The 26693-nt window shown below is 43.0% G+C and overlaps 1 pseudogene; it reads right to left on the bottom strand.

Annotated features, from left to right (window-relative positions):
- Nucleotides 1-9256: 9256 nt before the first annotated feature.
- LOC148874985 (replication factor C subunit 1-like) lies at nt 9257-25980 on the bottom strand (annotated as a pseudogene).
- Between the last annotated feature and the right edge of the window lie 713 nt (nt 25981-26693).

Genomic DNA, 26693 nt, shown 5'->3' with positions numbered 1-26693 from the left:
TGAACATTGATCCTATGTTAGGCTCGTTAGACAGAACAAATGCAACCTATCCCCAGAGCGTTGGAGAGTAGTCGACGAGGAAGTTGGAAAGCTTCTCGCAGCCGATTTCATTAGGGAGGTCCATTACCCGAGCTGGGTGGCTAACCCCGTTTTGGTTAAAAAGGCCAATGGTAAATGGCGCATGTGCATCGACTATACCAACCTGAATCGAGCTTGCCCAAAGGACTATTACCCACTTCCCAAGATCGACCGTCTAGTGGATGCGACCTCAGGGCACAAGTTGCTGAGTTTTCTAGACGCATACTCGGGTTACAACCAAATCAAGATGGACCCTACCGATGAAGAAAAAATGGCCTTCATAACCGAACTAGGCCTGTATTGTTACAAGGTCATGCCCTTTGGACTGAAAAACGTCGGGGCAACATTTTAAAGGATTGTAAACTAATTGTTTGAGCCGCTGATCGGAAAGAAAGTAGAATGTTATGTAGACGACATGGTCATCAAAACTCAGTTTTGAAATGATTTAATAAAAGATTCGCATTGTGTTTTTGAAATTCTGCGCAAATATAACATGAAGTTAAACCCTAACAAATGTGTCTTCGGTGTCACCTCGGGTAAATTCCTGGGTTACATCGTTAACCGACGTGGCATCGAAGCCAACCTTGAAAAAATAAAGGCCATCCTAGATATGAGGCCACCTCGTAAATTGAAGGAGGTTTAGAGGCTAAACGATCGTATTGCCGCTCTGAGTCACTTCATGTCCAAGTCGGCAGATCGATGCCTACCTTTTTTCAAGGCAATTAAAAAAAGTAAGGATTTTGAATGGACCGAAGAGTGCCAGCTCGCCTTCAACGAGCTCAAAAAATACCTAACCAGTATCCTGGTTCTAACCCGACCCGAAGAGGGAGATATTTTGAAGCTATACCTCTCCGTGAGTGACGAGGTAGTCAGCTCGGTACTGATAAAAGATGTAGATCGGGTTCAACGACCCATCTACTATGTTAGTAAAGTTTTGCAAGATGCAGAAACAAGGTATCCAGAGATCGAAAAGCTGGCGTACGCGCTGGTCACCGCAGCTCGGAAGCTTCGACCATACTTCCAAGCCAATACCATCGTCGTCCTCACCAACAAACCTCTGAGGCAAGTCTTGCTCAAGCCCGAGGTCTCCGGTAGATTGATGAAGTGGGTCATTGAACTCAGCGAGTACAACATCCAATATGAACCTTGGATAGTTATCAAGGCCCAAGCCTTAGCCGACTTTGTCGCGGAATGTACCTTCAGAACTGTAGTCCCTGAATCAACCGAGCCTGAGCACAGAGGGGAAGCATCAACCAGCGCGGCGCCTCTCCCAATTAGAGCAAAGCCAACCTGGGATGAGGAGCCCATGATTCTCCATGTGGACGGCTCATCAAATCAACAAGGTAGCGGAGCTGGTATCATTTTGTACAGGCTAAGCGGGGTGAACCTGGAGTATGCGCTTTGGTTTGAGTTCACTGTGTCCAATAATGAAGTGGAGTACGAAGCATTGATAGCCGGGCTTGCTTTAGCAAATGAAGTATGAGCCAAACACATCGTTATCTGCAGTGACTCCCAGCTCGTGGTCAACCAGGTCACCGGCGAAAATGAAGCTTGTGAGCCAACCATGGCCGCCTACCTAGCCAAGGTCAGAGAAGCTCTGCGCGGTTTCCAGTCTTATTTCATCAGGTAGATCTCGAAATTTGAGAATGCTGAGGCCGATGTCTTGTCCCGGTTAGCCAACACAAGTGACAACATCATGAGGACCGTGTACATAGAGAACCTGCCTTGACCCAGCATTCTCGGGGGAGCAAAAGAAGTCGCTCCTGTTGCACAAGCAGAGCCGAGTTGTATCGATCCACTCATGAGCTACCTGCTTCACAGGACCCTGCCTACAGATCGCAATGCGACTAGAAGGGTAGAGCGACAAGCAGCCAAGTATGTCATAATAGACGGGCAGCTGTACCGAAGATCCTGCACGCTCCCCTACTTGCGACCCTCAGAAGACGAGCTCGTTCTCCACGACACTCATGAAGGCCTGTGTGGCAGACACTTGGGGGGCAGGACTCTCGCCCAGAAAGCACTACGGCTGGGGTACTATTAGCCCACGATGAAGGCAGATGTGCTTGAGCTCATCAAAAGATGTGACAAGTGTCAAAGGCACGCCAACGTCCACCACCAGCCCGTTGCTGACCTAAAGTACCTCACTAGCCCATGGCCCTTCGCATAGTGGGGAGTCGACAATCTTGGACCATTCCCACCAGCAACAGGACAGAGGAGATTCTTAGTGGTAGCGGTGGACTATTTCACAAAGTGGGTGGAGGCGGAACCCCTAGCGACGATCACAACACGAAGCGTGCAAAACTTCTTTTGGAGGAGCATAGTATGCCGCTTCGGACTACCTCGAGTGGTTATCTCTGACAACGACAAGCAATTCGAGGATATCAAGTTTTAGAACTGGTGCAATGAGATGGGGATACAACGGAATTTCACCTCGGTGGCACACCCTCAAGCAAATGGTCAAGCAGAAGTCACGAACAGGGCCATCCTCCATGGACTGAAAGCACGCTTAGCCCGAACTAAAGGACTATGGGTAGACGAGCTGCCCAGTGTACTATGGGCTTATCGAACCACTGTGAAGACCGCCATGGGCGAAACCCTCTTCAAGGTGCCTACGCTATGCTTGGAGGAATACGACGAAGAGACAAACGATGACGAGCTACGCAACAACCTTGATCTAGTAGAAGAGGTACGGGACCTCGCATACATCCGGACCGTGGCCTACCTGCAGAGAGTGGCTCGGTACTATAACACTCGGGTCAAGAAGCGGAACTTCCGCGTTGGAGACTTGGTTCTTCGCAAAGTCATGGTGCTTGAGCCTGGTGTTGGTAAGATCGGACCGAATTGGGAAGGACCCTATCGAGTAAAGCGGGTGCTTGGGGAAGGTACGTACGAGCTTGAAACCTTATAAGGAAAACAGGTGCCTCGGGCGTGAAACATTAGCAATCTAAGGCGATACTACCCGTGATCGTCTAATTGGCGAGCGGACTACAAGTCACTCCCAGAAGTCTAAGGACTAAAAGTGTCAAGCTAATGAAAGACCTCGTCATCATATAAGCCTCAGTCACCTCTTCAGCATGGGCAAGATCAAGGAGGGTGGACTACAAGTCGCCCCCAGGGCTTAAGGGATAAAGTATTGAATTGATGGACTCGTCACCGTATAAGTCCCAGTCGCCTCTTCGACATGGGCATATAAGTCATAGTCACCTATTCGGCATAGGCAAAGTACTTCTAATGCCTAGAGTGTAGACAACTCAGGTGTTGGCCCTACGATGTCCAATCCACTTCGGCATATATCAACAAGTTGGGCCCATTAGGGACAACTAACACTTAATGAGTAGCCCGTGCACGGACAGTCCGAGGTAACAAACACTTTGGTTATCCTTACTTGTTGTCCAGCTTGATAGCTCGACAACTCGGGTAACCTATACATTCGTTGCCCAGATCGGGAGTCACTCACACTTAGAATATTTTTGCACAAGAATTGCTCAGAAATGTTGGTATTCTATTAATGAAAAAGTGTGGGTACATAGGTTTCGTTGTAACCCGAGCTCGGTGGCTTCAGGGTGTACATAGGTTTCGTTGTAACCCGAGCTCGGTGGCTTTAGGGTGTACATCCATGATTCAAAAACGAAAGAGAAAAAAAAAAGAAGATGCTATCACGTAGGAGGAATGCCAACCATATCCGAGGGGTCCACCACTTCAACCTCGTCATCGCTCTCCTCCTCTGATGAGTGGGGCTCCATGTTCACTACCTTGGCCACTCCGGGGGCTAAGCCCAACACCGTGATGGCACCGAGGTCGAGATCGGGGAACTTTTGTCAGATCAGATACCTACACAGTTTGAACCTAGAGTGGTAGGAGCTTGAGCCATATTCGACCTAGAGAGCATGGAACTCCAAGGACTCCTTGAAGCGCTCAACGACATGGTTCCTTTCTTCTGTCCATGCCTCTTGGATGGCGGTCTCGAAGATCTTGGTATGCTCCCGAACCATGGCCTCTAGGTTTTTGACTTCTCATTGAAGCTGCACCTTCTCCTCGGTCATCATTGAGATCAGCTCCTTTTGCTTCGCATTCTCCTCGGTTAGCGTAGAGATCTATCCCTCCTGGTCTAAGATCAGCTACTTCTGGCACTCGACTCCCTTTCTAGCCCGAAGTACCTCGCCCCGAGCTAGGTCCAGCTCACGATGGAGCTTCGTACCTCCACCTTGGCATCCTGAGCCTTCTTTGAGCGGATCGCAGACTGGTAGGCCATTGCGTGAAGGGCAGAATTGACCTATCAAAAGAAAATTGAGGTAGGTAAAAAAAAAAAGTGGAACTGAAGGCCGAATACTTACCACCATGCAGTGGTTGAAAGCTAATCCCAAGAGCCGGACCAAAGGCATATCAGCCCATCGCATGACCTCGTCCAGAAATATGACGTCCCGGCTCTTGCGCACCGTGAGCACGTAAGTCATGATGCTGTCTCCCTCGCTCGTGGGGGCGCTCTCTGGCTCGACGATTGGCCCCTCTGGCGCAGACATGTCCTCTGGTTCCTGAGGATGAGTATCCTCCTCGCGGCTCTTGTCCACGACCACTTCGGGACACGCTGGTCCGGCCTCCTCCCTAGGGGGCTCAGTGGAGATCAGCTCCACGGCCAGGGCCTCAGTTGGTCCAGAGGTTGAAGGCTCGACTTCCCGACAAAGTCTCTTCGCGGTCTTCCGCTTCTTCCCCGTCTAGGAGCTTCTCAAGAGGCTCTCCCCGTCGACCTCTGGCATTGTAATTGCAAAAAACGAGACAGTTAGTCAAGAACTTAAAGGGCATTTTAAATAAATATCCGAAAGGAAACCTACTGGGAGGGCTCAAACCAGCTCGCACCAGTGTGTCCTCGGCCAAGAAGTTTTTCATCTCAAGGCTGAGGTCCCTCCATGAGTTGATCACCGCCCTGATCTCTACGTCTAAGCTCACCCCGGGGTCCTGAGTAGCCACCTTGCAGTGGGTTGGGAAAGACCACCCTTTCGGGTTACAAGAGATGAAATATCGCCTTTTCCAGGCTGGAACCTTGTTCGGGTAGCCGAGTAGAATTGTGAATCCAAGCCTGGGAGAGATGTAGTAGCTCTGTCTGACGTCCCCACGCAGACTGTATGAGTTTCACTTGATCGCACAGGTCGAGCTAAAGATATCCAGGGTCAGGGGTCGACCGTAGGCGTGGAACAGGGAAATGGTGCCAATAATGTTCCGAATAGAATTCAGATGAAGTTGGTCAATGGTAATATTGTAAAACGTAACTATTTCTACTAGGAAAGGGTGAAGTGGGAAGCGCAGCCCTGCCGTGAGCTGCTCCTCAAAAATAGCGAGCTCATTGTGATCATGAGCCCATGGATATTGACCGAAAGGTAGGCTAAAGACCAAGCCATCGGGGAGATGATAGCGGGACACTAAGTACAACAATCTATCCGAAGACAGTGTGGAAGGACTGAAGCCATCGGGGTCCTGACCCGTGATTCATTTGGCTAGCTACCCGAACTTCGAACCAAATCCACTTGGCTCGTCATGAGCTCCCCGCACTAGGTCAGGACCCTTGGCTCGGGGAGTGGGGGGCAATTGATGCAGGGTGATTTGGCCCGACCTAGTAATAGGGGGACACGTGGACACGACCTAACCAATAGGATGACAGCTCACTCTAATGCATCAAGTCTGTAACGGACCAAGCTCGGATAACCGAACCACCTCGGGGCAAGTCTACCTTGGGACAAGTTCACCTCGAAACACAACCACATCAGGACCACCTCGGTTCCAAGGCTCTTCGGCATTCGTACCAGGTCGGATCCAAAGGGCACTAGCTCGGGTAATATTGACCGACCTCTGCATGACGACCCTGAAGCTCTCGCCACCAGATTCCACGCTTTACGGGATCATGCCTCGTAACAGCTAGCCTTATCTCTCCCGACCGATTCGGTCGGCAGTGATAAGCCTTATCGGCTAGCAGTGTTATCTCCTGTTAACACGGAAATGGGCCTCATCGTAGCAAGGATCCCGGAACCACTCTGAAAAACCCACGAGGACTCCAGTATATAAAGACCCTAACCCTCCGGGGGCAAAGGTACGCGTAATCTTTTCTCACTAACTCTCTTGCTTTCTAAGCTACCATCAGCTTGCAAGTTACTAATTTAAGCATCGGAGTGACCTCACCGAGTAAGTAACCCCAAGTTCTCTGATTCCCCTTTTGCAAATTAGTCAAATCCGTCGTCTATTGGAAACCAAGTCATCACCAACTATGAATGGCCGGATTGCGTCGCATCAGGGATGATCGTTCTCCATTATAGATTTTTGCTACATCACTAAAATCATATTGTTTATGATGAAGTAGTAATAAAAGTTGTTTTCATTTTGAAAATTTGAAAATGATGGAGGTCGGTTACTAGGTGTTTAGATTGTTATGGCTAATCTGCAAGAAAACAATGTCGAAGGCCTGGGTGGAAGTCCCAAGTAAGGAATTCCAAAGCTTAAATTAGTAGGTGTTTAGATTTCCAAGGTGACGAGAAATGTAAAAGCAAGAATGAGAGAGTAAGTCTGCCGGTATGTGTGCATACCTTTGTTTGGGATGGAGGTTTACTCTTATATTGTAAACTTCGAGTTTCAGTTGAGACGTGTCCGACATATTTGGGTTGTTGGTGACTACGCGTTTGTCGTTTTCAGGATGCACCTGCATGGCACCACAGGTGTTCATTGCCAGGTGGGCTTTGTTTTCGCGTACATTTCAAGCCAGTTATCATTGCCAGGTGGGTTTGGGTTGGGAGCCCGGTACGGACAAATTGGATGTGTGCACCGGGCTGTAGGCCATCTGTTGAGGTACTGTTAAGCGAGGTCGGGGCATGTAATATGTCGAAGTTCCTTTAAACGAGATCCTGCCACGTGTGTTGCTGAGGTGCCATCAAACATTTATGTCTGTCATATGGCAAGATATAATTGGAGGGGAGGGTCATCCTTCATCGAATTGCCCCTCCTAAGCTTGAGATGAACAATTCAAGCGAAGGAAGTGTTGGACTTTAATCTCACTAAAAAATTAAAATTTAATGAGTGTTTGATTGATAAATTACATGAAAAATGCATTTACACATCGAACAATTTTTCACTAAAACTAATTTTTAATTTGTTTTCTTTTCTTCAAAGTATTGTCCCACATTGGAAAGTTATTGAATTTGATTTGAACTTTTCAGTAAGAACTTAATTATAATCATTTGAGTTATAAAGAGAAGAGTATGGAAACTTGCTATCATATATATGTGTGTAGCACAATGAGACGCTTTAGAGGTGTATTTTGCTCATGACTTCATGAACACCCACATTGTTTGCAAGAAGTGACATTAATTTTTTGATGCAAGAACACTTAATGGGAGTTATGTAAAATCACAAGTCGCAAGTTATGCAATTTACAAAATTGCAAATCGCATACTATAGATTTTCCAAAATCTCAAAGTTGCAAGATATGTGAAATCCATCTAATTTGATCCACAGATAAGGGTGTGTTTGGCTTGAAGATTGAACCATGACCGTTGACATTTCAAGTTAATCTATTGGTCATGACTTGATCATGTGTGATTATTTAAACGTTAATGGCCACTAACTATTAACTAATCGAGAATAGTCATAAAATTTGAAATCGTGATTATATAAAATACCTCTTCAAAACAATACATTTCTCTTCCTGATGACTGTCCAACATTTATATAAGGGATGTAAACTAAGCTGATTCATACACATTAGACCACTTCTCACTAAAAAACCACTTTTATCTCTTTCAATCCCATCTACCATTTCACAGAAAGTTTCTTTAGAGATTTTTAACTTTGTTGATTGCATTTTTCTCACCCAACACTTTATTATATCTTGGAAACGAATTTGAGAAATAAACGCATAAACAAAGTATTCGACCTAGGAGATCTTACTAGTGCTTGAAATCGGAAAAATGTACACAAACAGTTCGTTCAAGATAATTTCGCTTTAAAAACTGCAAAAACACGAGAGATCTCAATCTACAGCAGCAAAAAGCAGTTACGTTTTTCATGTGTAATTCCTCTAAGCTCTCGCATGCTCTTCTTAATAGAAAGGTCTATGTCACTAGAAAGGTTCAATTTCCTCTAAAATGTCCATTCAGTTGCCCAGAAAACCACCGGCATTATACGACTGAAAATGAATAGACGATCTGAAGTCCAAAATTGAAAAGGTAAGGAAGAAAACAAACTTCTCGTGTGTTGGGAGGCAGAGTATTCGAAAATGAGGAGGCCTATTAAATGAGAGTACGAGAGGGAGTTAAATGTGAAGAGACACCTTGCCCCGCACTGAAGAGAAGAAAATACGTTCCTGGCTATTATCCTGTGTCTGTATTGTCCCGATCCATTTGGTTGGACCAAAAAGTAATTAAAATCTCTGAGGCATGGCTTATTAAGGGAGTGTTAACGCCATAACGGAAGCTCTTGAGGCCTAACCACATCATGAGTCATGACAAAGGTTTTTTCTCTGGGTGGAGATCGGCTTTAGTGATCAGGACTATGCAAACGGTGTGAAACGTCTTGTGAGCACTGAAGTCAATTTCCTCGTAGATCCTTATGATGTTTGGACTATATAGCAAATTCAAAAATCAAATTTAGTCTTCACAAAATGGTGTTCAGACGGTATTACTATTTACAGTCACTAAGTTACTTGCAGCTGTGTATTTAAAATAGGGAAAATTCACAATTAGTATTATATACATTGGCCTAGTGTCATTTGGCATCTAAACTTCAGAACGTCACAATTTAGTATCCAAACCTTAAAGCATGCCAATCTAGTATCTACCGTTAACCATATATTAATTATAAACACAAATGTCATTTAAGTAAAATCTAATTTTCTTTATCAACCATCTAAATACCCAAATATGACGATGGATGATAATCTTCTCTTTCTCTTGAACGTCGTGATCTACATATGCATTACTCTATAGTGTTTTAGAAATTCAGATTGCATTATTTCGTTTCAGACCTTTGTGAATGGTTTATTGTTGAATGATAATTTTAGATTGCATTAACTCGATTTAGACCACCATGGATGGTTGCGTTGGATTTTAGTGGTCTCACGGGAAACCATTTTGTCTCTTGGTTGCTGCTTCAGAACTCTCCCCCTTTCTTTTCTCCAGATTGAGAGCTTTCCTTTGAGTTATTCACTGATGTCTTCTTGCATTAGAATTTCCCATGTTTTTCAAGTCCAATTTGACTTGAATTCCTTTCAAGTCGTTGCTCTGAAAATCCATCTTCAGTTGTTTATCAATATTATCCATATCATTTGTATCTGAAGAGTTCTCTTCTTCACTTTCTGCTAGTGCATCACCATCCTCCTTTGCCAAAATTGTTGGGCCTAGCCCATTATGGGATATTGACCCATATTATAACCCATTCTCCTTCAGCCAACTATTTTTTTTTTCTTTTTTGTTTTTCAAAAAAGAAAAACAAAAACTAGGGTTAGATCCTTTTTGCGCACGGCATGTTGAAGAGAGAGAGGAAAAGAGAGAAATCGAAATACTGTGCAGATTTCTCAGTGCGCAGAGTTCATCAAACGGCCGGAACTTTTTGATCCACCATCCGATCGAGCAAAAATTTGGAAAGTAAGTGGATGACTCATTTTTCTTCATTCTGAACGGTCGGATCTTTGATCAGAGCTCTGAATCGTCGGTTATTTGAGATCAAACAAAAACAACTCGTAGTTGTTCGGGAAAAGAAAACGTCTCGCGGCAGTCTTCATCAATTACTATGATCAAGGGCCATTTGTGGTTCGATTTGGCTGAAATTTTATGGGATTGTTCGAAATTCACAGACCTACGATCTGAACAGTGAAGATCTGATTTGGAGCAGTGAAGGTCTCCATGTTGTGGCCTAAACAGTAGCCGCGTTTGTGAGTTTTTCTGACTGTTATTTTCACCGCTTTTGGTATTCTCGTTTGTATGTTTGAGAATCTGTATTTGCTCTAAGTTTGTGAGCATATTGTGGTGTTTGAGTTGTTGTAATTGTTACCTCAAGTTATTAGTGGAGATTTTTTGTTGGATCTCCTTGGCCCCATGGTTTTTTACCCTTCACATTGGAGGGGTTTTCCACGTTAAATATCGTGTGTCTCTCTGCTTGGCTTATGATTATTTTTGTTGATATCTTGCTTGGAATTGTGATAGCTGAATATCAACAAGTATTTTTTTTTTTGAGAAATAGTTTGTGGATAAACTTAGTTTCTTCCCAACAAAGTGGTATTAGAGCCAGGTTATTTGTTTGTGGATTTGTTTGATTGCATGATGGAGCCTAATTATGGTAGAATGATTAGCTTGAATGGCACCAATTACCACAAGTGGAGAGGAAAAATGAAGGATCTACTATTCGTGAAAAAGTTATATTTACTAGTTTTTTCTACTAAAAAACCTGAAAATAAATCTGATGAAGAATGGGCTTTTGAGCATGAGATGGTTTGTGGCTTTATTCGACAATGGGTAGATGATAATGTTTTGAATCATATTGCTAATGATTCACATGCCAAAACCTTATGGGATAAGCTTGAGACTTTTATGCCTCTAAATCTGGGAACAATAAATTATTTCTGTTGAAACAGGCTATGAATTTGAGGTACAAGGAAGGTATTCATATTTCTGATCACATAAGTGAATTTCAGTGGTGTTTTGATCAATTGTCAGACATGGGTATTAAATTTAAAGGTGAAATTTTGGGACTTTGGTTGCTTAATACTCTATCTGACTCTTGGGAAAATTTGCGCATGACTTTGTATAGTTCTGCTCTTGGTGGTGTAGTGACCTTGGAATATGTAAAAGTTGTTGTTTTGAATGAACAAGTCAGACAACGAACTCAGCAAGCATCATCTTTTCAATCAGAGGTTTTGATTACTGAAAACAGGGGGAAAAGCAATAATAGAGACCGAGGACAAGGTGACAGAGGTAAAAGTAAGGCTAGAAGCAAATCAAGGTCTAAGTACAAAAACATTGAATGCAACTATTGTGGTAAAAAGGGACATATCAAAAGATTTTATTTTCAGCTGAAGAAGGACAATAAAGATAACAAAGGTAAGCAACAAAATAAAGATAATGACAATGATGATCGTGTTGCTACCACCACTACAGGTGATCTTGTGATTGTCTGTGATGAGAATTTGATTAATGTTGCTTGTCATGAGACAAGTTGGGTTGTTGACAGTGGTGTCTGTTTTCATGTTACATCGAGAAAGGATTTTTTTACATCTTATACTCCAGGTGATTATGGGGTTTTAAGGATGAGTAATAATGGTTTGTTAAAGGTGATTGGCATTGGCACTAGTTGTCTAAAAACAAGTAATGGGACTGAATTGATTTTGAAAAATGTCAGACATGCACCAGACATTCGTTTGCATCTGATTTCTACCAGTGTTCTTGATGATGATGGTTATGTTAGTACCTTTGGTAATGGACAATAGAAACTCTCCAAAGGTTCTTTGGTTGTGGCACATGGAAAGAAGTGTTATGGTCTGTACTGGATCAAGACTACAGTTTCCATTGATGGTATGAATGCAGTTGAGTGTGATAACTCATCAGTGTTATGGCACAAAAGACTAAGCCACATCAGTGAGAAGGGACTTGATTGTTTGGCCAGGAAGAATCTACTTTCAGGTTTGAAAGGTGCAAGATTAGAAAAGTGTGCTCATTGCTTGGCTGGGAAACAAAATAGTCTCTTTCAAGAGCCATCCTCCCTCTAGGTAATCAGAGTTGCTTGAGTTGGTGCATTCAGATCTCTATGGTCTGATGAAGACAAAAATATTTGGTGGTGCACTTTACTTTGTTACTTTTATTGATGATCATTCAAGGAAACTTTGGGTTTATGTCTTGAAGAGTAAAGACCATTTGGTGTCTTTAAGCAGTTTCAGGCTTCTGTTGAGAGGGAAACAGGGAAGAAACTGAAATGTATTTGCACTGATAATGGTGGTGAATATTGTGGACCATTTGATGAGTATTGCAGGCAGCAGGGCATTAGACACTAGAAGACGCCCCCTAAGACTCCTCAGCTTAATGGCCTGGCAAAGAGGATGAACAGGACGTTGATGGAGAGAGTTAGATGTTTGCTTTCAGAAGCAAAGTTGCTTGAATCTTTTTGGGGTGAGACTTTATATATTGTTGCACATGTTATTAATTTATCTCCTGTTGTTGCTTTGCAAGCTGATGTTCCTGACAGGGTGTGGTACGGAAAAGATGTATCCTATGACCACTTACGTGTCTTTGGCTATAAAGCATTTGTGCATGTGCCAAAAGATGAAAGGTCCAAGTTAGATATCAAGACAAGACAATGTATCTTCATTGGCTATGGTCATGATGAATTTGACTATAGATTGTACGACCTAGTTGAAAAGAAGCTTGTAAGAAGTCGTGATGTTATTTTTATGGAGGTTCAGACCATTGAGGATATTGATAAGGCAGAGAAATCGGAGTCTTCGAGTACTGATGGGTTGGTTGATCTTAATCTAGTTCCCGAGACACATATGCCCAGTGTAGCTGAGTTTGGTAATCATGATGATGGCCATAATCATATTTATAATGATTTGGTTGAAGATAATGATGATGATGTTGCTGATGATATTGATGCTTCTACCAGTGGTGCTATTAGTGAACCTGTTGCTCCACTTAGAAGGTCTTCTAGACAACATATTCCCTATACTCGATATTCGTCTAATGAATATATGTTTCTCACTGATGGAGGAGAACCTGATTGCTACAAAGAGGCTATGGAGTCTGAGCACAATAAAGAATGGGTTGCTGCTATGAATGATGAGATAAAATCTTTAGTTGACAACCATACTTTTGAGCTGGTCAAATTGCCTAAAGATAGAAAAGTTTTGTAAAATCGATGGGTTCATAGTTTAAAGACTGAGGAGAATACTTCTAATCCACGATACAAAGCTAGATTAATTGTCAAAGGCTATCGTCAGAAAAAGGGAATTGACTTTGAGGAGATTTTCTCGCTTGTTGTCAAAATGTCTTCTATCCGAGTTGTTCTTGGTTTGGCAGCTAGTCTTGATTTAGAGGTTGAGCAGATGGATGTAAAAATTGCTTTCCTTCACGGTGATTTGGAGGAGGAAATTTACATGGAGCAACCAAAAGGTTTTGTGGTGAAGGGTAAAGAAGACTATGTCTATAGATTGAAGAAAAGTCTATATGGGTTGAAACAAGCCCCGAGACAATGGTACAAGAAGTTTGAGTCTGCTATGATCCAGCAGGGATTCAAGAAGACAACCTCAGACCATTATGTTTTTGTGTAAAAGTTTTCTGATAATGACTTCATCATTTTATTGCTCTATGTTGATGACATGTTGATTGTTGGTCATAACTGTTCTATAATTGACAGGTTGAAAAAGGAGCTTAGTAAGTCTTTTGCAAGGAAAGACTTGGGACCAGCAAGACATATACTTGGCATGCAGATTACTCGTGATAGAGAGGCCAAGAAGTTGTGGTTATCTCAAGAGAAGTATATTGAGAAAATACTTCAGCGGTTTCATATGAATAAGGCTAAAGTGGTAAATACACCTCTTGCTTTACACTTTAAGCTTAATACTAGACAAGCTCGTAGTGATAAAGAAAAAGGAGAAATGCAACGTATTCCTTATGCATTTGCAATAGTAAATTTAATGTATGCAATGGTTTGCACAAGGCCTGATATAGCTCATGTAGTTGTTGTTGTTAGTCGTTTTCTATCCAATACAGGTAGAGAACATTGGACTGCTGTGAAGTGGATATTGAGATATCTCCGAGGTACTTCTAGTTTAAAACACTGTTTTGGAATTGGGAAACCTATTCTTTGTAGTTTTACAGATTCAGACATGACTGGGGATGTTGATTCTAGAAAGTCTACTTCTGGTTATTTGATTACCTTTGCATGGGGAGTTGTGGCCTGGCAGTCTAGGTTGTAGTAGTGTGTTGCATTGTCTACGACTGAGACTGAGTTCATCGCTATTACTGAAGCATTTAAGGAGTTGCTGTGAATGAAAAAGTTTGTGCATGAACTTGGTTTCACTCAACAGAGGTATGTCCTATATTATGATATTTCAGAGTGTTATTCATCTTGGTAATAATCCAACATTTCATAATAGATCGAAGCATATTGATATAAGATATCATTGGATTTGAGATGTTTTGAACTCCAAATTGATTGAACTTGAAAATATTCACATTGACAAAAATGATGCTGACATGATGACAAAAGTGGTGCCCCGAGAGAAGCATGAACTGTGTGCCGGAGCAGCTGACCTTAAATTTGCATAGTTGCTTTTTTTGAAGTGTCTCCCTTCTCTCATGGGCTGGAGGGGGAGAATTGTTGGGCCGAGCCCATTATGGGATATTGACCCATATTATGGGATATTGACCCATGTACGGTTTCAAAATATTTGCAAAAGGTTTTAATTCCCGGGATCCATGTGAGTAGAGAGTGCGGCACTATTCCTTGCAGCCGAGAGAGAGGTCTTCTTTTGTCGGGCAATGCTTGATCATTAAGGGCTGAGAGGTTAAGTGTAAGACCATTTAGGATAATACCTGATGGGCTAATCTTGCACCTGCCCACAGTCCTTGGGTTTTTATAAGATGGCTTGGCCCAGGGACCACTTAATGTAAGTGTTGGGCCCATAGGGTCCATGTGATGGGCTCAAAGGGGTCATTGAGTCTTTTAGTGAATTCGGCTGGGCCTTGTAATAAAGGCTGGGCCGAACCCATGTGGCTGGTGTGTAGATCAATGCTTGGGTCCCACGCCATACAAAAAAGCCCAACTGGGCAGCAGGTTGGAAACTAGTTAAACACTGAACACTTAATGGGCCAAAAGCCCATTTCGAACTGGGCTGATATGATCACCAGTTCATAGGGCGAATCTGAGATTAGTGTTAGTAAAAGGATTGGGTCTTTGACCTTATCCACTCTAAGAGACCAAATTCAAATTAGATTTGAATCTGGTAACCTCCTGATAAGATCAGGAGTTAACTAACTTAATCTGCAGATAGGATTAAGATTAACCTCTATCCAAATACTGATTTGGATTGGGATAACTCCCAAAATATTGGGAGGTTTCTTAATCAAGAAGAAAGAGGAGAAAACCCTAGCAGAAATATCAGATTTTGAACTAGGGGGTTTGAGCAAGTAAGAAACACATCCTGCAATCTGAGATTTGATCTCTCACAGACTCCAGAGAGAAGAGACAATTCTGCCCTCTTCGTCCCTGGACTTCTCCTCCTTCAGCCGCCGCCACTACCTGTTGGAAGATTGGATCTTTGCAGCAACAGGAAGTCAAGAAAGCAGTTCTTGACAATACTCTTGCAAGAAAGACACTAGGATTCGATGTTCAAGGTTTCCAGAGGGTTCTTGTGAAGAATCCAGTGTGTAGGACGCACCCTGCTGGTTCCGTTCCATCCACAGCTGTTTCATCTTCAGCAGGAGCGGATCTTGGTTACTTCTTTGGGTGTGAACATCAACTTTGGGAGATATTATTTCTCCGGATCAGGTATAATCCTTCCTGTTTCCTTTTGGTTTAGATCTGGTTTGTTTATGGTTCAAGTAGGATCCTTGAATAATGTATTCTAAATTTAGGGAATATGATTCCCAGTTGGAAGAAGGTAGAAAATTTTTGAAATTCACCCCCCATTACGCACCTTTCTTGGCATCCATTAGATTGATCCTACCATTCTTTCAGTGGTATCAGAGCCACTGGTTCGAATCTTGAACCAAAAGAAAATCAGATCTAACCCTACGCAGATGAACAAAAAATGTTCTGCCAAGATCTGCGCAGATTGTTTTCCTTTTTTTTCAAGAAATGGTTTCTTGTTAAGGGTGTTTGATTTGAAATTAATTTTGTTAAATCCAAAAATTTATTTAGAATTGTTCTTTATTTATTTTTGATTTAATGGACTGTTCGAACCTGGAGATCGCAGTGCAGATTTGGCGCAGATAGTCTGTGCACCCTTTTTTCTTCCTTTTATTATTATTCGGTCTGTAAATATATTTTTTTATTTTTTTAGACTGAATGTATAGGATTTGATCAAGAATGTAATTAATTAATAGAAATAGGATTTCTGTTTTTTATTTATTTTCTTGATTAAAGAAGAAGGAAGAAAATGGCGACGCTGGAGATTTGCAGATGGAGAAATCGCATACTGTGATTTACAGTTTATGAAACTATAACTTTTGTGATTAACCTCTGTTTTGCAGGTGGTATGAACAGTCCATATTTTTTATTTGTGATTGTCTAAAATAAAAAATTATTAATTTCAGATCTCTCTTGAATTAATTCTTGAATTGAAAATCACTTTTGGACCTTTTCGGACTAGATTGGACCAAAATTGTTTGGACCGAATCTGAGATTCGAAGGGGGCTGTTTTTCAGTCCATATTTCTCACATTGATTATTCCAAATCTGATGTTCAATTACAGGGATTAATTCGGCCCACCTGTAAAGCCCAGTTTTAAAGGGTTAAAACTGCAAAAGCCCATTGTTGTGAGAAAAGCTGTATGGGCCGAACTGCTAACTGCAATTCAGCCCATACACCTAGTAAACATTAATTGTTAATGCTTTAAGTTTTAAATGGGCCATTCGATGGGCTTTACAGCAGTTAATTGATTGGATCAATTCTTCCTTTACATGTGATGTTTGGATGTATGATGTGCTGCGACCATGGGCCATAAGCGCTTGGCCCATGTTAACTCGTTAGTGGCTCTTGCGCACACCATGGCTGAATGCACATCATTGCCATGGTGTCCATTAAGGTCATTGGATGACCCCTCTCTACTTTGTGGGCCCCACAACCCTGAAAAGGGATGCGTACGGAACCCCTAGCCGATTGAGGCCCACCAGAAATCTGGCTTTATGAAAGCCAGTGGGAGCCACTTTGGTTTGACCTAAATTAGAACTAGGGCGTAATTTTGTTCCCTCCAAGCAAATATGATTGCGTGTGATAGAGAGATCCATTTGATGGACTCTCTAAAGGCCTTCCATCATTAGCACAATGATGGGTCCATCAGTAATGAGGGAACGCACCATAAAATTGGGCTATCCATTTGTTGTTGGATCTGTTAGAGTGTTTCATTAGATGATAGGGGCATCATAGACCGATGTGGGAGGGGCTTCACCAGAAAATGGGAACTCTCTCACGGTACCTTGGCGTAATCTGAATATGATGGGTGTGCACTCACTAGACAGAAAGGTTTACCTAAAAACGGCTCTGAACCTTGTCTGACAGAGGCCAAAGGGAAACTCATCACAGAAAAGGAGTGGGGTTATGCAGCTGAAATAGTTGGCTTCACGCACCCTATGTGATTTCCCACATTTCCAGAGACATTTTGTCGTCTCCGTCATTGAGAAGGGAGGGAAAATCTGAGAGATGAATAAATGGGAATGGAACATAGATTAAAAGCCATATCTATGTAGGTAACATGAATCAAAATAAGGTTGTGGACTAACGTTTTAACTGTTTTATTAGAAAATAGCAAACGGTCAATTTGCAAAGCTTCTAGATGATAACAAGCTTAAGGGCCCAAACTATGCCGACTGGTACAAAAATCTTATGCTGGTCCTAACTTCTGAAAAGTTAGATAAGGTGGTGAAAAATCCTACCCCAGAACGTCTGGGTGATAGGGCTTCTGAGGCCCGTAGGAGGGACTACCAAGATTGGGAGGATAAGAACTCCCTAGCCCGTTGTTTTATCATTGCCTCATTAGACAACTCAATACAGAGGCAGTTCGATCAGATCGAACTAGCCAAGGACATATTGGACAGTCTAAGAACAATGTATGAAGAGCAGAACCGTTCTACGCGACAGAAGGTCCTGAAATTGTTCATGACCGCGCAGATGTCCAAGGGGCAGAAAGTTCATGACCATTCTCTTCGGATGATGGGATACATTAATAAACTTGAAGCTCTTGGATCCGGGCTAGATCTTGACACGCAAGTGGATGCCATCCTGAATTCTTTGCCCTCTTCCTTCAATGCGTTCACTATGAACTACAATATGAATAAGCTGAATGTCAACGTCCAGGAACTCAGCAATATGTTGTAGAGCGCCGAGGATCTTTTAAAGAAGGAGGGTTATGCTTGCTGAAGCTAACAGATCGGGCAAGAAAAAGAGAAAGGCAAAGAAGCCCCAGAAGAAAGCTGCCAAACCCAAGAAGCAGAAGAAGAACAAGACATCGGATGTCTGTCACTTCTACAAACAGACCGGCCACTGGAAGAGGAACTGTCCTACCTACCTGGAATCTAAGAAAGGTAACATCGAAACATGTGTCATAGAAACTAATATGTTAGTTACTTCTGTGTCCTGGTGTGTTGACTCCAGGGCTTCAACTCATGCGTGTAACTCACTGCAGGGGTTCAAAGTTAGCAGAAGATTGAGTGATGGCGAGGTGACACTATTCTTGGGAACGACTGCAAGTGTTGCAGTTGCGGCGATAGGAACCGTAGAATTAGTTTTTAGAAAAGGAGTCCTTGTACTTAAAGATTGTCCTTATGTACAGAACTTGAGAAGAAATTTAATTTCTATTTCTAAACTGTGTGCTGATGGATATACTGTTTATTTTAGTAATATGATTACTGTTAAACGGAATAACAAATTCATCGCATGCGGGGAACTGGAGAATGGTCTCTATGTTCTACATCCTTCTCTAGAAACTAACCTAACCGAAACTACGTTGGTCGAAAATCACAAGAAAAGGAATCGTGATATAGTTAATCCCACATGCCTCTGGCATTACTGACTTGGCCATATCGGTTTTGACCGAATCACAAAACTGGTAAAGGATGGTCCTTTGGATTTTCTAACCGTAGAAAATCTTCCCACTTGTGAGCCTTGCCTTCAAGGTAAGATGACTAAGCGACCATTTGACTGTAAGCCTGAAAGATCTAGAGGCACACTTGACCTAATACATACTGATGTGTGTGGTCCCCTGAGTGTTAGGACACGGAATCAACACGTGTACTTCATCACCTTTACAGATGATTTTTCATGATATGGTTACGTGTACCTAATGAGACACAAATCTGAATCCTTTGAAAAGTTCAGAGATTTCAGACAGGAAGTCGAGAAACAGTTAGGGAGAGAAGTTAAGGCCCTTTGATCGGATCGAGGTGGCGAGTATCTCTCTGATGAATTCAATGACTACTTAAAGGACAATGGGATAGTGTCACAACTAGCTCCTCCTGCTACACCACAACTCAACGGTGTTTCAGAGAGGAGGAATAGAACCTTGTTGGACATGGTCCGGTCACTCCTCGTACACTCAGAATTACCCACATCCTTTTGGGGATATGCATTAGAGACTGCTATCTACATGCTGAATCGGGTTCCAACCAAATCAGTTCCGAAAACTACATATGAACTATGGACTGGAAGGAAGCCAAGTGTAAGACACTTGAAGATTTGGGGTTGTCCTGCACACGTTAGAAGAACAAGTGCGGACAAGTTGGAATCCAAAACCAGTCGTTGCCTATTTATAGGCTACCCAAAGGATTCAGTGGGTTATCTATTCTATGACCCAAGTGAGCAGAAAGTATTCTGCAGTCAAAACACCCAATTCTTAGAATCTGAATACATCATGGACACTCACCATCAGGAAATAGTTCTTGATGAGGAGAGCTCACGAGTAGTGGGAGATGTCCCACAAGTTCTAGGTAATGACCAACCTAGAAGGTTCACCCGGGTATCCAGATCACCAGTCCAATATGGTTATGACCAGGATACCTACCTGGTGGAAGCCTTGACTAGTGTAGAGGATCCCGTGACTTACGCGGAAGCTATGTTAGACATAGATTCCCAGAAGTGGGTGGAGGCCATGAGAGCTGAGATGGACTCGATGGAGACCAATGGAGTCTAGACTCTAGTAGATCCGCCCTTTGGGGTAAAAGCAATTGGTTGCAAATTGATCTACAAGAGGAAGAAGGGCCCCGATGGCAGGATTGAGACCTACAAAACTCGCTTGGTGGCAAAAGGGTATACTCAGAAAGAAGGCATCGATTATGAGGAAACCTTTTCGCCCGTGGCCATGCTTAAATCCATTAGGATCCTGCTAGCTGTAGCAGCATACCATAACTACGAGATTTGGCAAATGGATGTCATAACCGCGTTCCTGAATGGAGATCTTAGTGAAGATATCTACATGTAGCAGCCGCAAGGCTTTATTGTTGCTGGTCAGGAACACATGGTATGTAAACTCAACAGATCCATATATGGACTTAAGTAGGCTTCTAGGAGTTGGAACATCCGTTTTGATTCTGCCGTCAAAACGTTTGACTTTGAGCAGAATCCGGATGAGCCCTGTGTTTACAGGAAGTCCAGTGGGGATAAGATTACTTTTTTAGTATTGTACGTGGACGATATCCTACTCATTGGGAATGATGTAGGAATGTTGACTTCGGTCAAGGTATGGATGTCACAGTAGTTCTCCATGAAAGATCTTGGAGAAGCTTCATACATACTGGGTCTTCGACTCTATAGAGATAGATCGAAGCGGATAATTGGATTATCCCAAGCTGCTTACATTGACAAAATTGTCGAAAGGTACAACATGGAAAACTCCAAGAAAGGAAATGTTTCTTTCAGACATGGAGTAACTCTCTCCAAGAAGATGTCTCCCAAGACTTCTGAGGAGATTGAGGGCATGAGAGACGTTCCCTATGCCTCAGTCGTAGGGAGCATCATGTATGTCATGCTGTGCACTCGCCCAGACATAGCTCAGGCGGTGAGTGTGGTAAGCAGATTCCAGGCTAACCCAGGGTAGGAGCATTAGACTGCTGTGAAGAACATACTTAAATACCTTCGAAGGACAAAAGAGTTTTGTCTAGTATTCGATGGTAGTTCACTACAAGTTCTAGGGTATACCGATGCCGATTTCCAGTCGGATCCAGATGATAGAAAGTCTACATCTGGGTATGTTTTCACGATAGGATTGTGTGTTGTTTGCTGGAAAAGCAGCAAACAGAGGTCCACTGCAGACTCCACAACCGAGGCCGAGTACATTGCCGCAAGTGAAGCTGCCAAGGAAGCCGTGTGGATGAAGAAATTCATACACGAATTGGGAGTGATTCCGTCCAACACATCACCCATCCCGTTGTTGTGTGACAACAATGGAGCGATCGCCCAGGCTAAAGAGCCTCGGGCCCACTCGAAGTCAAAGCACATCGAGAGGAAGTACCATGTACTGCGGGAGATCGTTGGTAGAGGGGGCGTCCTAATTCAGAAGGTAGCATCAGCGGATAATGTGGCAAACCCATTGACTAAGCCACTGACACAGAATGTGTTTGAGAAACACGTGGAAAGTATGGGACTCCGGCTTGTACCAGATTGGACCTAAGTGCAAGTGGGAGCTGTTAGACAGTCTTGTATGCCCTTAGCTTCAATCGGATTTGATGTACTTTTGTTATTTAGTGGAAATAAATTAAAGTGCATGTTTGATTCATGTTGTTTGGTATAATTATGTGTAAGACCCTAAAACTGGACACTTATAGAAACTTGTGTTAGTTTTAAATGTTCACAGCCATTGGATAAGTCTGGGGAGATTTATCCTGCCAAGGCTGATACTGGTGTGCCACCAAGTGTTGGGATGGCTTGTTTCGGCCATCAGGGTAAGACCCAAGGCACATGCAGTATGGGATTGCTTGAACCCTTGAACCGGACCAGATTTCTAGTATTGCCCTAGACCTTGGAGACAGATGGGCAAAACTCGAAAGTTACACCTGACCCCTAGACTCAATTATGACACGTCACTAGGTGTCGGATCGGGTTGTCTTTGATGTGTTAATCAGTGAGATCCTTACTGGGGGACAAAACCTGAACATGTTGGGGCAGTCAGAGAATTCATCTGAGTGAGTGGTCATAGTGATAGGATCAGCCCATTTGTCGGACAATGGTAATGATCGGTAATGCACTCTCTCTGATGGAAACCAAACTACCGGCAGTTGATTTCAATTGTTAGAATTTTGTTTTGCAAAATAATATATATATATATATATATATATATATATATATATATATATATGTACGGTTTCAAAAGATTTGCAAAAGGTTTTAATTCCCGGGATCCATGTGAGTAGAGAGTGCGGCACTGTTCCTTGCAGCCGAGAGAGAGGTCTTCTTAAGTCGGGCAATGCTTGATCATTAAGGGCTGAGAGGTTAAGTGTAAGACCATTTAGGATAATACCTGATGGGCTAATCTTGCACCTGCCCACAGTCCTTGGGTTTTTATAAGATGGCTTGGCCCAGGGACCACTTAATGTAAGTGTTGGGCCCATAGGGTCCATGTGATGGGCTCAAAGGGGTCATTGAGTCTTTTAGTGAATTCGGCTGGGCCTTGTAATAAAGGCTGGGCCGAACCCATGTGGCTGGTGTGTAGATCAATGCTTGGGTCCCACGCCATACAAAAAAGCCCAACTGGGCAGCAGGTTGGAAACTAGTTAAACACTGAACACTTAATGGGCCAAAAGCCCATTTCGAACTGGGCTGATATGATCACCAGTTCATAGGGCGAATATGAGATTAGTGTTAGTAAAAGGATTGGGTCTTTGACCTTATCCACTCTAAGAGACCAAATTCAAATTAGATTTGAATCTGGTAACCTCCTGATAAGATCAGGAGTTAACTAACTTAATCTGCAGATAGGATTAAGATTAACCTCTATCCAAATACTGATTTGGATTGGGATAACTCCCAAAATATTGGGAGGTTTCTTAATCAAGAAGAAAGAGGAGAAAACCCTAGCAGAAATATCAGATGTTGATCTAGGGGGTTTGAGCAAGTAAGAAACACATCCTGCAATCTGAGATTTGATCTCTCACAGACTCCAGAGAGAAGAGACAATTCTGCCCTCTTCGTCCCTGGACTTCTCCTCCTTCAGCCGCTGCCACTACCTGTTGGAAGATTGGATCTTTGCAGCAACAGGAAGTCAAGAAAGCCGTTCTTGACAATACTCTTGCAAGAAAGACACTAGAATTCGGTGTTCAAGGTTTCCAGAGGGTTCTTGTGAAGAATCCAGTGTGTAGGACGCACCCTGCTGGTTCCGTTCCATCCACAGCTGTGTCATCTTCAGCAGGAGCGGATCTTGGTTACTTCTTTGGGCGTGAACACCAACTTTGGGAGATATTATTTCTCCGGATCAGGTATAATCCTTCCTGTTTTCTTTTGGTTCAAATCTGGTTTGTTTATGGTTCAAGTAGGATTCTTGAATAATGTATTCTAAATTTAGGGAATATGATTCCCAGTTGGAAGAAGGTAGGAAATTTTTGAAATTCGCCCCCCATTCCGCACCTTTCTTGGCATCCATTAGATGGATCCTACCATTCTTTCAGGAATTGTGATAGCTGAATATCAACAAGTTTTTTTTTTTTTTTTGGGAGAAATAGTTTGTAGATAAACTTAGTTTTTCCTAACAAAAATATCTTCAACTGGCTCTAGCATTGCTGCCACAGGTTTCTTTGGGGCCTTCTTAATTTCAGGAAGTGTGATCAAGTCAACTGATCATACCGCACGCAAGCTACTTAGTTGCTTGTATGCCTTTGCCAGTGCCCCTGGAACTTTGATACTCCACGATTATGTCCAAGTCGTCCTGATTTATAGAGTAAGCATCCATTAACTCAACAACATTCTGAGCATGCACATCTTCCAAAAGCCTCAATTTTTCCACTAGAGTTCTTTCCAAGCCACCCATCAAATCTATTAAAATTGAATGCACTCCCCCTGTTCAAGGGTCTCTCTTCTCCCATGCAGAGCAAAGCAGTAGGGATTATGCAAGATGCAAAGCGCGGCTAGTTTGGGAGAGTTACCACTGTCGATATCCTCTAATATGAACATTGATTATATCGCCATTTGCAATAGACTCTACAGCACTGAAAGCAAGTTCATTCTTTTGATCCCATTATCATCCTTACCAGCAAAGCTATGTACATGATTGATGTAATTTTCCTAAATAATAAGAGGGACTAGATCAGGGTCGCTCATGCTTAAGTCAATTCTCTCGTCCATTCTCAACTTCCCCCATTCAAACCAAATAGCTTATCAACAAAAGTAAAGGGTGAAATGTCTTCACCCTTTAAACTATTAAGAAGATGGTTTCTTATGTCATCATATTTGATAATAGACATTGAGAGGCTCATATACTGCAACTGATTTAGTGTCATTCGCACATCTCCATTAATTCTCTCTACAAGTTCTTCAAATACAATCTCATTAACTTGAAGTCCTTCGTTTGCAGCAAAAAAAAAAAATCTTGATGTCTTTCGTTGTTTGCAATTCGCCATAGCCTCTTCGCCATCTGTCTATTTCTGAAAAGTAAGAATCAAACAATACTACAATGGTTGACAAGGTATTTTAGCTTATCATTACAGATGTATATGATAGGCATCTTGGAAATCTTGATGCTAGTGATAGGAATCTTTGGAAATCATCAAGACTGCACGAATGATGGGGTTAGACAGAATGGGTGATGATCAATACGGGAAAATGTTGTGAGATTACGATCTCTAACTTGGTATTTTACCCCTCTATTTCATCTTCTTGAGGAAGAACATGATGAATAGTGTTTTATTTTCAAGTTTGAAGGGTAATTTTGACATTTTCAAAAGTCTTAAGTCGCATATGATGCCATGTGATACTTATAACTGACGATTAATAAACGACAGGTACTGAATTGACATGCTGTTGAGCTAGATAGATAAGGACCAACCTGCATAGGTCGACCTAGGACTTTTGAAAATGGGTTAGGTTGTCAAAGTAGTTACTCATAATTTTGACCGTCAAAATGATACCGATATGTCGAAATGCCGATGTATCCCAAGGTCGGCATAGGGGGCCTTAGCTAAAAGTAGTTTGGCTTTCCCTTAGTAGATTTTCGTCAACGTGCACGTATTGCGAGTCGACTCATTCAGGTTGCCAAAGCAGTTATAATTTCGGCTGTCAAAACGACGTCAAGCTAGATAAATGAGGGCTGACCTGCATAGGGTGGACTACCTATTGCCAATGCATTTTGAAATCGACTTAGGGGCCTTGATGCTGAAAGCAGTTTTGGCTTCCCCTTAGAGTTCAATTTAACCAGGTCACCAAAGCGGATGGTCATTCTATAGTAGCTTTAAATGCAGTTGTATCTATACCATCACATAGGATTGACTCTCTCGGGTCTGCACTCTTAAGTCAATGACGCACATGTGCTAATCCACTCATAGAACTACTGACGTCCACTCCGAGAACCATGGGGGCTCACCTTGAGGGGATTACTCAAACTATCTACGAGTCGCCTACCCTCATTGAAACCATGAAAGATTCGACCTGTGAGCCCGGTTCCACATTCAGCTTGATGCCCACTCTTACGAGAGCCATGGAGAGCTCAATCAATAGTGGGGCTCTACAGTTGGGCTGGGAGACAATCTGGACCAGACTGCTAAAGCTTGTCCGGGATGGTCGTTTAGTTTCTGCCCCTTGTGATAGTGTCGTTGATACGTGTGTTGCTATTGGTGTTTGAATGGAGGATCGGTGCCACGACTGCATTGCGTTAGTCCTCGGACACACTGGTCGTCTACTATGATAAGCCACAGGGAGCTCAACCTACGGGGGCAGCTCTACTAACTACAGGTCGCCAAATGGCATGGGAGCCTTGAAAGGCTTGACCCATAAGGGTGATTGCAGTCCATTGGCCACTAACTCCTGCGAGAGCCACGATGGGCTCAACCTATAGGGGCAACCTCGCGAATAGAGCTAATGAGGCGAATCCGGGCTGATTACATATTGCGAGTCAGATCGTCCAGGTCGCCAAAATGATTCTCAGTCAGATCGCTGAAATTTTAACAGGCTAGTTCGCTCTTAGCACCTTGACCTACAAACACCTCATCACCTTGGCAATGCAGTCCTGTAAGGGTGGCTCCATAGCCTATTGGCCATCAACTCCCACGGGAGCCATGGAAGGCTCGACCTATGGGGAAACTTCACGGTCTATTGGCCATCAACTCCCATGGGAACCATGGAGGGCTCGACCTATGCGGCAGCCTCATAGTCTGTTGGCCATCAACTCCCACGGGAACCATAGAGGGCTTGACCTGCGGGGGTAGCCTCACAGTCTATTTGTCGTCAACTCTCGCAGAGAGCATGTAGGGCTCAACACGTAGGAGCGGCCTCACAGTCAAAGCCGGGAGATTTTGTTTGGCAAGGCTACTAGAACTTGTATGGGCAAATCATTCTGACTCTACCCCCAAGGGGATTCCTTTGATCCAAGCATTGCTATTGTTGCTTGAGGATGCCATTACTTGAGGCTCAAAGAACGGGTGAGAACTTATCTTTTGTGTAGCAGTTCCCACAGATGACACCGATTGATGATGTGTGATCTGGTGCTCCCTACTAGAGGACAATTCGAACGTCAGGCTTGTGAGGTTACCCGATCGAGTTGCAAGAAGATAGGTCAAAGTGTCTGGGGTGCTTTACCCGGTGTGGGCACTCCAATGCTTAAGTAACGAATTAGAGGTTTTAGAGAGAGCTGAAAGCAAGATTACTAGTATTTGAGAGCTAAATTATGTGTACCTTCTCTCTTAGGGAGGAGATGGGACCTTTCTATATGCGTTGTTTGGCGTGAGATTCACGCACCGC

This window comes from Nelumbo lutea, chromosome 1 (genome assembly GCF_056320005.1).
Source record: "Nelumbo lutea isolate HS-2025 chromosome 1, American lotus-T2T, whole genome shotgun sequence".
Taxonomy (NCBI): Eukaryota; Viridiplantae; Streptophyta; class Magnoliopsida; order Proteales; family Nelumbonaceae; genus Nelumbo; species Nelumbo lutea.
The sequence above is the reverse complement of the archived record's forward strand: the minus strand, read 5'-3'. Positions and strand labels throughout refer to the sequence as shown.